Source organism: Emys orbicularis, chromosome 9 (genome assembly GCF_028017835.1).
Source record: "Emys orbicularis isolate rEmyOrb1 chromosome 9, rEmyOrb1.hap1, whole genome shotgun sequence".
NCBI classification, from domain to species: domain Eukaryota; kingdom Metazoa; phylum Chordata; order Testudines; family Emydidae; genus Emys; species Emys orbicularis.
In genome coordinates, this window is record NC_088691.1 from 53,473,438 (window position 1) to 53,485,809 (window position 12,372).

The window sequence follows — 12,372 nt, forward strand, 5'->3', positions numbered from 1 at the left end:
TACATTCCTAGTGCTGAGTTCTAATGACCTTCGCACTCACTTTGAGCAGCGACTATTAAATGAGGTAATAGATTTACTCCTGGAGGAATTCTGTGCCACTGCGCATGCACAGAATTTATGTCCCCCACAGATTTCTTCCCTTCTCCACAGAAAAATGACTTTCTGATGGGGAAGCAAAGGGAAGCCACATGAGCAGTCACACGACTCTCCCCAAACAGTATGTTTTGGGTGCCCAGGGTAGCCAGCAGAGAGGTAAATCACTGTGGGGCAGAGGGCAGGACTGGAGAAGACCCAGCTGGTGGCTCCTACCCTGCTCCCAGCTCAGCTGCTAGTCCCGGCTGGGCTGGAGAGGACGGAATTTCCTCTTTCACTGCATGGCATCCGGGGCTGTGTCAGACCCACCCCCAGATTTCTCCCCTGGCTGTAGGAAGCTCTGCAAACCCCCCCCCCCCCCCGCCCATGCGCTTCCTGCACCCATCGCTCCTCAGCTGCAGGGGGAGGGATCACTGTACAGGGAGCTGCTCCCCTATTTGCCCAACCCCCGTGCATCCAGACCACCTCATGCTCAAACCCTCCTGCCGAGCCTCACCCCCCCCTGCATCCAGAAGCCCCCCCTATAAGCCCCACTCCCCCTGCACCTGGACCACCCTGATGAGTCACCCTCACCAGGATCCCCCCATACTGAGCCCTAACCAGCTGCACCAGGAGCCACACCCCACTGAGCCCCACTCCCACAGCATCTGGACCCCCTCACTGAGCTCCCCACACACAGACTCCCCTGCTGAGCTCTAGCCACCCCACCCCCAGATCCCCTGCAGACCCCCTGCAACTGGACCCCCTGCAGAGTCCCATTATTGTTGCACTCAGAACTTTCCAACAAGCCCCTGTGCATCCAGATTCCCCCCCCCCCCGCCTGCACCTGATCCCCCACTGAGCCGTCTGCACCCAGAATGCCCGACACAGAACCCTCTCAACCCACACCTGGATCCCCCCACACCAAGCCCCCACACACTTGGATCCCGCCTTGCTGAGCCTACCTGGCGCACCTTGCATGGAGGGGCAGGGCCCTGGTCTGTTTCTGGGGCAGGCCCGGTCCTTGCACTGTGTCAGGGTTGGGTGCAGCCTCACTGCTGAGTCCATGTCCCGGGGGGGAGTTGTACAGTGATTTGCCACCTCTGTGCAGCCAGTGGCCTGTGCTCCCCAATGCCATGCTAGAGCCTCCACATTTATTTGACCAAAAAAAAATAATTGCAGAATTTTAAAATATTGTGCGCAGAATTTTTATGACGCAGAATACCCTCAGGAGTATAGATTGACCACCTACCTTTCTCTGCTATGGATTCACAGTTCAGGCCAGCAACAGATATCTATTCTCCTGCTTTGGCTCTGTTCACACCTGTCCTACCCCCGCATGTTCAGGATGATTTCTTGTTTACTTGCTTATTAGTGTTACTAGTGGAAGCAATATCCGTATTAGGTTTCCTTTATTTAGTATGAAATGAAAGTGTTTTTGTAGATGAAAATAGGACTTGCTGGGCCTCTTCACCACTACCTTCCTCTAAATATAGGGTGGTGTAACTCCATTGTAGTAATGAATCAAGCCCCTCATGTATATACAAATGAATGCAGAGACTGATCTAAAGAAATGAGTTACTTAGGTCACCTAGTCTAGGATTCTCCACTAATGCAGGTTTGTCCTCTACACTCAGATTGTGTTTCTGTCTAGTCTGCTTTTAAACACCTCTAATGTTATTGCCCCAGCTATGTCAATTCCATTGTCAAAATTGACCTGTCTTCAACACGTGCTTTTCCTAATATCCAGTTGGTGTTTCTTTTTTCCAGGTTTGGGTCCCTAGTTCTTCTTTTACCACCTTAAATAAATCATCTATCACTTTAGTGCTATTTCCTCTCAAGTGTTTATATACAGATATCCTATATGCCTCCTTTGTTATCTTTTCTCGAGGCTGCACATTATAAGATTCCCTTAATCTCTCTTCATGAGCCATACCCTCTAATCCTTTTATCATACTTGTTGGCCATCTTTGGATTCCCTCCAGTTTAACAATGTTTCTTATTTTAATAATTAGATGAAAAAAAACCCTATGCTAGTGCAATGTTAAGGTTGCACACTTAAACACCCCAAAGCCAGGAAATGCCAATATTGAGGTTGAATGCACAGTCACGCCTACAATCCCTTGCATGTGCATTAAGATACAGGGACCAAGCCTGCAGTCCTCACTCAAGGTAAGTGTGACGAAGTGGGGGATTTTCTTGTTTTTTCTTGTTTTCGGTGGGGTTTCAATGGTTTGCATGCGGAGGGGGTGGGACTCAGTTTCCCTGGGTGTTACTGGTTTAACAAGGTGAGGGGAGAGGGAGTTTGTTGTTACAGAGGACCGGAGAGGGAACTTGGGACCCCAGCCAATGGCCTGGAGGATGGATACCCCAGAGACCGGTGACCTGAGACCCCAACCTGGAGACCCAGCTCAGGAGTTGCAGCCGGTTCTGGCCAGTGGGAGAACAATGGGCTGCAGAGTGAGGACCCAGTGACCTAACCAGCCGGTTCCAGCCAGAGGACAGAAGCGAGGAGAGGAGGCCCCAGTTTATGACCCTGTTTACCTGGAAAGAAGACAATGGACAGAGGCAGGGCTTGGGGCCGGGGACCTCAGATGCCAAGCTGGGAAGCAGGGGGGCTCGGGGCTGGAGAGGGGGATCAGGCAGAGCCCACCTGGATGCAGGGAGACGGGGATGTGCTGGGCTGAGGGAGGCCAGGCCTGAGGCCCTGAGAGTTTCCTGTGCTGTGTTCAACTCTCAATAAACCCTCCTGTTTTACGCTGGCTGGGAGTCACTCCAGTCTAGAGAACAGGGTTGCATCAACCCCTTCAGGGGTGGAGGCCTGGGGGGTCCAGAGCGAGTGGACTCCCTGAGGTGGCCCACGGCAGAGGCAGGTGTGCTAAGGCTCAGAGAGGTGCGGCTCCAGGAGGTGGAGGGGCCTGGTCCCGAGAGAGAGTGGACCCCCGAGAAGGGCTGTCGCACTGAAAGGGGCACCCCCCACGGACCGCACGGGGCCACGAGTGGACACGATCTATGAGTCCGTGACAGTAAGCTCCTATTAAAGGTCAATAAGGGTTTCACTGGGTAAGAACTACCAGCAAAGCTGTGGGCCCAGTCATTATTATATGATCACATGCTAGTTCTCAAATACTGCAACATTATATAATGCACTTTATTCTTACATTTCTCTTAGGGGTTGGCTACATGAACAATCAGTTTGCAGCAAGCTGGGGTGTTAATATACCCTGCACTAGCCTGCCTAGACTAACTATCCATGTGGACTCTGCTGATGCGCATTAATAGTTGGTTAATGCTCTTGGATTTAGTTCTCTTTTAAATGGGGGGATTGGCAGCTACCTTCACAAGTGTTTTGCTGTCCAGATTCATTAGTGGAATTGGATGATATGATTTCCAGTCATCCAGGTTCCCACCCTTTTTTGGCATGACAACAGTATAGAGGTGAAAGTAAGCTGGTCCAGTCCGGTAAAACGTACCGGCAAGAGCCGTCACACAGCCGACTGTAGCGGCACGGGGCGGCTTCCCCAGGCAGCAATTTAAAGGGCCTGGGGCTCCCTGCAGTGGCTGGAGCCCCGGACCCTTTAAATCGCTGTCAAAGCCCCAGGGCTCCTGGCCGCCGCTGCAGCTACTGCTACCATGGGGCTCCGGCGGTGATTTAAAGGACCTGGGGCTCCCAGCCGCTGCTACTGCAGCCAGAGCCTCGGGCCCTTTAAATCTCAATTTAAAGGGCCCGGGGATTTAAAGGCCCCACCCCTTCCGGTTGAAGCCCCGCCCCCTGCTCAGGACTCCAGCGTACCGGTAAGTCCTTTAAGTTACTTTCACCCCTGCAACAGTACCTCCCTACTGAGATGTATTTGGAAGTTAGCCTTGTCCAAGAGACGGCTCAAACATCTGGAGGATCCCAGGAGAAAGGGACTCTCTGAAGCTCTTCTAAAATTGATCTCTAAGACTTGGTTTGCACTTAAAAGTTATATTAGCATAGCTGTGTCAGTCAGCGGTGTGAAAAAATCAACCCTGACCAAACTAGCTGTGCCAACAACTCCCCTTGTGTAGACTTAGCTATGCCAGTGGAAGAGGGCTTCTATCAATGTAGCTAACATCTTCCAGGGAGGCATTGTTCCTAAACCAACAGAATAACTCCCTCTGTCGGCATAGGCTACGCCGGCATAGCTGTGGTGACATAAGCCCCATAGCATAGACATGGCCTAAGGCTGTCGGCAGTTGGAGAGTTGCCAATGGAAGATTCACTACTACAAGTTCGTGTTGTCTACTGTCACTCTGATTTCAAATTGGATTTTCTGTTCTGAAGCATGTGAAAGGCCTTCAAAGGAACTATTGATGTTGTGAAAAGGCTATGGGGAGACAGAAACCTCAAACTCTTTATCAAAAGCTGAGCATATGATTCTGAATGGATTGGAGAAACATACGATGGATATTTTGCCAGAGACTATCATGTCTCATAGGAAGAGATACCTGTAGCAGACATAATTGTGGGGGAATGGGCACACATGGTCACTGAATGCATCTAAGATACAAAGGATCTGTCATGATAATGAGACCAAGAACCAATATGGCCTCCATTCAAAAGGAGAAGTATAACAGATTTAAGATATTTAGATGGTAGACTGTATCCCCAGTCCAGCAAGGTACTTAAGCATATGTCTACTTTTAAACGTGCTTAAAGGCAGACAAGAGCTCAAGTACCTTGCTGAATGAAGGCCTATTTCCCTTGAACTTTGAGGAAAGGTCTAAAATAATTAAACCAAACTCCTGCTAACGAGGACCCTCTGAATGCTGGGAGCTTTTTCTGAACTTTGCTTTCAGAACTGCACTCTTGTCCATATGTTTGCAGAGAGAAGGTTGCCCTCTTTTTGCAGTTAAGATTATTTATTTTAAAAAGCTTGCTAAAAAACTTTGGCAAGAAGTGCTGTAATGAGTGCGTATTTTTCTATGGACTACAGAAGTTAGGAAAATTAAAAAGATTCTTGGGAAGTGGTTCTTGTTGACAGTATTTTGATATCTACCCTTTTATTATTTGTATTACAATAGCACCAAAGGGCCCAGCTGAGATGAGGGCCCCATGTGCTAGGTGCTGTATACTACCTGCACTGAAGAGTTTACAGTCTAACCAGATAAAGGCTGGGAGGATTATTATTGCCATTTTACAGATGGGAAACTGAAGCACAGAGGGATTCAGAGGATTGGCCAAGATCACACCGGGAACCTGTCGTAGAGCAGGAAACAGAATCCAGGACTCCTGTGGTCTCACCTAGTGTTGATCTGATGCTGTCTCATCTGGTTTCTGCCATGAGGAGGAACTTAGTCTGTTGACTGGATTTTGCCCCTGATTTAGCCTCTGATCTGACAACCTTCTGTGCTCCAGGGACTCTGCTACCTGAGGAAGAGGAAAGAACTCACCTGAGAGGGGGATCACTGGTTTGGCCAGAGATATCATCATCCCAACCACTGTGGGCCTTCTTTTCCCCAGTGCTGGCTGCCCCACAGTTGGTTGAGGAAACTGATTTCATATTTCCCCATGTTGTTGTAACCTTGTTGTCCTGGGATGTTAGAGAGATAAGATGGAGGAGACAATAGCTGTTACCGAACCAACTTCTGTTGGTGAAAGAGGAGAGCTTTGTGCATCTCCAAAGCTTGTCTCTCTCACCAACACAAGTTGGTCCAATAAAAGATATTCCTTCTCCCACCTTGTTTCTCTAATGTTTTCCCATCATTTAGGAAAATGTCCAAGAAAACAAAACTGGTTTTGTAACCTGTAACTTTCCTACACACTGAGAGTGACAGAGCAGGGAGTTCACGTCATTGCGTGCTTAAGGAGAAGATAGAACTTGAAACATGGGAAAGGACCCTCAATTCAGCATCTGCCATGGGGTGAATTCATGTAATGTCTAAATAATGCTGGGTGGGAAAGACCTTTTGAAGTTGTCTGATGAAAAAGCCAGAGAGAGCAAGAGACCAGAAAGGCCTGATGGTTAGGCCAAGCTCCAAGTCCTTTCTTTGCCCGATTTAGAGCAGGGACTTGATTGTCCCATGTCACAGGTGAGCGCCTTGACCACTGAACTATTGGCTATTCTGGTGTGGGATGCTCTCAATTCTGAGGCACCTTCCTGACAAAAATTTCATCAAAACTTACCCCTTTGTGAGAAAAGTTTCCATTTCAATGAAATTGGTGTTTTCCAGTGAAAAACTGTTCAGTTGACATTTTCCTGACCAACTCTACTTCTATAACCTCAAACCCCTAACAGATTACAGACTTTCACTGGGAGGACACTAGGCCAGGAAAGAAGACGACACCAGCCTGCAGACTAGAAGCTGTCTCCCCAAGAGGCTGCCAAGCCAAAGGATCAGAAGGAAAAGGAATAAGCTGGAGGGTGAAATGGTGAATGCATCATTAATAGATGATACCACTTTCCCCCATAATGAGGTGTGGATGTACCTGTCTGAATTAGCTGTTGCAGAGGCTGTAATTAGATAGGTTATGTAGATTCTTCCCATTTGATTTTCTCTCTCCATTCTTGATAAATCTGGAGTCAGATTTCCAGTATGCTCTGGGATGCCCTTTCACACCCAGAAGCTAGCAGTGGCTCCTTTGCTGGTGCTAATGCCGTCTCTCTCTGTGGCTTGCCAGAGGAAGTTACATCTCTTAGTCTCCTACTTGATTGCACCACCAGCGAAACCCTGATCAGCTTTATCCTTCTCCTCCTCCCACTGCTGCAATGGCTGCTACTCCAGAGATGGCACCACCTCCCTCGTATCCTGCTGTATGGCAGACCCAGCACCTGGATGATGTTCCAAGATACCCAAGGGTGACTGCATGGCCTGCCTGGCCCTGAGGGGGCTGCCGGTACCAAAGCTTTAGGAGCCATTGGGATGCCTGCCTATCATGCTCCCAAGCCCCAATTAACCATCTTCTGGGCAAACTCCATGTATGTCCCCAAATCACCCCCACTGCTGTGGGGAGCTACCCAGGGTGGGGCCAGAAAGGGGAATGGCTGGGGGAAGAGGCACATGGCAGCACCCAAGGAGCCTGACTCCCCACTCCACGTGGGATAACCCCCTGTTGGAGGGGGTCACTCCGCAGTACTGAGAGGGACAGGAGAGAGGAGGTCTATCTGGGGGCTGCAGCTGTGTGAACATCCCCACAGGTGCAAGCCACTGCTGCCCTAAACAAAGGTCCCACATGTGAATTCACAATCATTCTCGGCCCAGTCGTCTCACCTTCTCGGAGAATAGTAATTTACTACACAGAGTCCCACTGATTTCATTGAGACTATTTGTACAGTCAGACGAGTCAGAGCGGCACAACTGGGCCCTTTATTAACATCCCTCCCAGCACATCCTAAACTGCATTTTTTTCCTCATATGCAGGAGTCCATATTGCACCCAGTGCAGCAGCGATTACTGTTAACTTTAATTCTAAAGCTTAACCAGGCAGTAAATTCCCTGCTTAAGGTTTTGTCAATAAAATATAAAAGCTCAAAGCATCTGTCACAAACACCATTTCACGCTTGTTTCTTCTCCAAGCCTTTGTCTTCACTCATTGCTTTGGTGCCATCAGATTTCCCTTGGAAACCCAGGAATTGTACTTGCAAATAATACAGCCTCAGCCTTCCTGAGGCCATAAGCCTGGTATTGAACAAAACAGTTGTCTGTCTCCCAGCTTTTTGGAAAGACAAAATATATGTTGGCAGCATCTCTGAGTTGGTGGACAGAGGGTGCCCAGCACTAGTCCATGTCACTTTCTCTCTCTTAAATCTTCCCCGTTTTTGCATTGATATTTCACCGTCAGCAAGGTTTGTGCTACATACTAATAGCTGAAAGCTGTGCTGATGTATGGGTATAATTCATAAGGTCAAAACAGCTGAGCACTTAAAAATTGGATGGTAACAGCCCATGAATCCCAGTGATGTTTAGAATATCACCAAGTTCGAGCAACGAGTTCTCAACCATGCTTGTAGCTGTTTCCATTGCTTCACACTGATTCTGCCAGCATTCTAGGCTTCAGAGTGGCACAGACAAAGGGGCAATCCTGGAATCTTATTGTATACATAGTACAACAGAAAGAGCGAGAAAAAGGATGTTAGACCACAGAAGCAAGTGACTGAGGAGACTCTTGTACTGTTGGCAGACCCGGTGCCAGCTCATGCCGAAGACACAGGCCAATTCTCTTGTGTATTGGTATAGATCAAAGTGATTGTTAAATGTATAAGAGCAGGGTTCCCTCTAATTTGTCCCACGCATGTGCAGAATGAATTTTGTTATGTGATGTGCGACACATCACCTCCATATTGGTGCACATAACAAAATTCATGTGGTGGGGGTGGGGGTGGGGCCGAGGGGTTTGGAGTGTGGGATGGGGCTGAGGTCTGGGACAGAGGGTTGGGGTGCAGGGTGTGAGGGCTCTGGCTGGGGGTGCGGGCTCTGGGGAGGGGCCGGGGATGAGGGGCTCAGGGCTGGGGCAGAGTGGTTTGGGGTTCAGGAGGGTGCTCTGGGCTGGGACTGAGGGGTTCAGAGGGCAGGAGGAGGAATCAGGGCTGGGGCACGGGGTTGGGGTGCGTGAGGGCTCCAGCTAGGGGTGTGGTCTCTGGGGTGGGGACAGGGATGAGGGGCTTTGGGTGCAGGCTGCTCCAGTTCTATGGCGGGGAGAGAGGAATCCCCCTAGCTCTCTCTCCCTGCAGCAGCACCTGGCTGGGGGATAGGCCCTTCTCCCCGCCGCTGCAGCTCCAGGGCTGGTGCCGCGGGATAGGTGCCTCTCCCTCAGCCACGGCAGGTCTGGGGTTGGGGGAGAGGCATCTCTCCCCAATGCAGCTCTGAGCACCTGCACAGTGCTTAATAGGCTGCTGTGCAGCCACGCAGCTTAGAGGGAACTTAGTATAAGAGTTTATTTGGTGTTTAAGCTTCATGAAAACTAATGGGATGTAACATGCATTGTTTTTATTGATCTGTGTCCTGTTATAATAGAGTAGCAAACATTTACATTGTGTGTACCCCCTGTAACTAAATAGCCCATCAAATGAGAAGAAGCCTTGTAGAATGCAAATGAAAAACTCCAATAGAAAAGAGCTAATTTCAAAGCAAGTGGTCATTGTGTGATGATGATTGGAGGTCACAGACTCTAAATGCATTCCTCACTCTCTGTCCTCAGAGGAAAAGGCCACATGGGTAGTGACCCTGTCAGCTTGTTTTCTGGGAGAAGAAGCTACAAGTATGGACTCAGGGAAAGAGACTGGATCTCTGGACTGTTTGGACTCTTAAAAGGAAATGTACCAAATGAAAAGTGGGGAGCCCCAGAGACAATCTGGGTACCCTGAAAAGACTTTTGGGAAACTGGCAGTTTATTACATCACTGCCACCATTTGGAATTACAAACTGTGACTCACCTGTGCATATATTTTATCTGCTTTAACCTCTCAATAACTCATTTCCTTTTCTTAGCTAATAAACCTTTAGTTAGTTTGCTATAGAATTGGCCGCCAGCTTGTCTTTGGTGTAAGATCTAGAGTACCAATCCATCTGAGGTAAGTGACCGGTCTCTTGGAACTGGGAGCAACCTGATGTGATGTGATTTTTGGTTTAAGTGACCTTTTATCACCATGTCCAGTTTGTCTGGGCGGTGAGATAGACTGGAGAGCCCAAGGGGACTGTCTGTGACTCCATGGTGAGACTGTTACAGTGACCCAGGAGTTCATATTTGTTACTGGGTGGATGAAATCTAGTTACAGAACACACCACGCTGTTGGGGCATCTGCCCTGCTTTCTGACAGTCTGCCCTGAGGTCAGCACTCATGCTCGTGAGCAGCTCCAGACAGTGTAGCAACTATTTCTCAGTCTTCGTGTTTAGAATGACAAGGGGAATAAAGACAAGAAATGAAGGTGTTCAGGCCAAGAATCTCACCGTGGTGCCAGCAGGGGGTATCCACCCCCTGGGGGCAGGGTCTGTGTGTCTATTTTAACCTCCTGGACCATGGGGGGCAATAGGGGGGAGCATTAAAGTGCAGTCAGCACTTCAAAGGATTCTGGAAAGAGGGGTTGAGTCACCTGGCACGGTCTGGCAGGAAGGGGGCTGCAGGTGGCTTGTGCTGCTACATGCCTCTGACTCTGTGTGGACTTTCCATCTCGGGGGGCTTGGTTTCCACAGAACATCAAGCCCATAGCATCTGCCTGAGAAATTGCAGCCTCTTTTTTGTATTAGAGCAGCATCTGAAGGCCCCAACTGGGGGCAGTGCCCCATGGGGCTGGGGGCTGTATTACACCTAGTAAGAGACAGGTCCTGACCCTGAACGGCTTGCAGTTTAAATGGACAAGACAGACAAAAGGAGGAAGAGGAAACTGAGGCACAGAGAAGGAAAGTAACTTACCCAAGGCCAAAGAGCCAGGAATAGGATCCAGGTCCCCCAAGTCCCAGTGCATTTTTTGTCACTGTCCCCACTAAACTTTAGCTACCAAAATAAACTCCAGTCCAGCTAGGCAGGTCAAGAGGGCTTCCCCACCAGTTCTGTCACCATCTTCACCTGAGGCAGGGGCTCCTTTCCAGAGTCAGGTCTACTTGCTTTCCACCCTCCCCCACAGACAGCACAAGAGAGAAGGCGCAGGCATGGGGAAATGGAGTGAGAAGATGGTGGGCAGGGCTGGAGGAAGGGGAGAAGAAGGAAGGAGACCCTATGGATTATATCCTTGCCTTCTGCTTTGTTAGCTTAGCAACCCCTGAGGCAAGAAATGGGCAGCTGCTGGCTTCTAGGATCCTGCCTCCAACCAGTTGCAAACCTTGTTTTGCTAGAGCTGGACTTACCTGCTCAAAGTGCTGCCCACAGTTAAAATGCCATGATTCCTGCAAAGGGGTGGAGCTGTCACTTGTCAGCAGCTGCCTAGGCAGACAGGCCGGCTCTGTGAGGGAGGCTGTGTCCTTACCAATAAGAGATGCAGCAGGGAGGCAGAGATGAAGGAAAGATTTATTGAGCATGCTGATGGCTAGGTTTATATACTGTGGGGACTGGTCCTTTCCTAACCCAGGGAATGGTAAGTCTTGGGGAAGGGCAAGACACACATACAGTCTGTTTTATTGGTTTTAAGTCTGAGTGGGACTGGAGAAAAAACATTGGGTTTCAAGAGGGACATTGCTAGGTATGGCACCAAAGGCTCAGGAATGCAACTTCTCACCAAGCTGCTAGCAAATACAGGCCACTCAGCATCTGTCTTTAATGCTTTTGTTCTGAATAAGTGATACTTTGCTTTAAGGAAGCTGTTTGGTCACTGATTACCACTGTCACTGCCTGGAGGGATGGAGGGCAGACAGCATTGTGGGGTCTGGACACAAGTCAGGTCTGCTGAGGTGATCACAGTTGACATACAGAAGATGGCAGCTCAGAGCCTGACACGAGAGTGAGGGAATCATGGGATTCCTTCCTGAGAGGGGGCACCCAGAGAAAACAGGAGGGGTCAGAGGTACAGTTCACCCAATAACTGTGACAAACTCTTAGTGGTTCCCTAGAGGAAAATTCGGAAATGTAGGAAACCTCCAAATGGAAACAAAGCAAGAGAAGATTCGAGCCATCTGGAGACAGCCTCTCCTGCAGACAATACTGATGAGAAGATAGCCAGATGGCACTGAGATTAAAAGTGCTGCCAGTGCCAATCTAGCTGGAGTAGCAAGAGATGATGCCTAAAAATATATTACTGTCACAATACAGGTCTGGCATATGGAGTCTCTGCTTTTCTGAATGCCATGCAGGTTGAGCTTTCCAAATAAATAGCAGGATGCCAAATTATTGATAAGCACACGGTACACATAAAATGAACAAATATTGGCCAATTGGCTAAATCTGGAGGGAAATCACAATTTTCGCAGGAAGTATCTGCCTGCCGTGTTCCATTTAAACTTATCTCCCACCTCCCCTACTTAATTAGGCAATACTGTTGATTAGGCATGTCTCCAGACTTCCCTTCCCAGTTAGCAGAGCTGCCTTCTCCTGCCTTGTTTAGGTACACCCCAAGCTTCCCGCTCTCCAGCCTCTGCTAAGCATTGTCCTGGTTTAGCATGTACCTAATGTAGTAAAATGATCAGATTCAAGGTGACAACAAGAACAATATTCTAATTACTTAATATTTGTGAAGCATTTTGAAGAGAAATGCTATTACCCAATAAGAATATTTATAGAAACAACAGTAACAGTATTTATAGGGTTTTTTAATCTCCAAAGCAATTTATAAACATTAAACTAATTAATCATTACATAATACTCCAGCTAGTGGACTCACTTACACATGGGAATAGACCCATTGATTTGA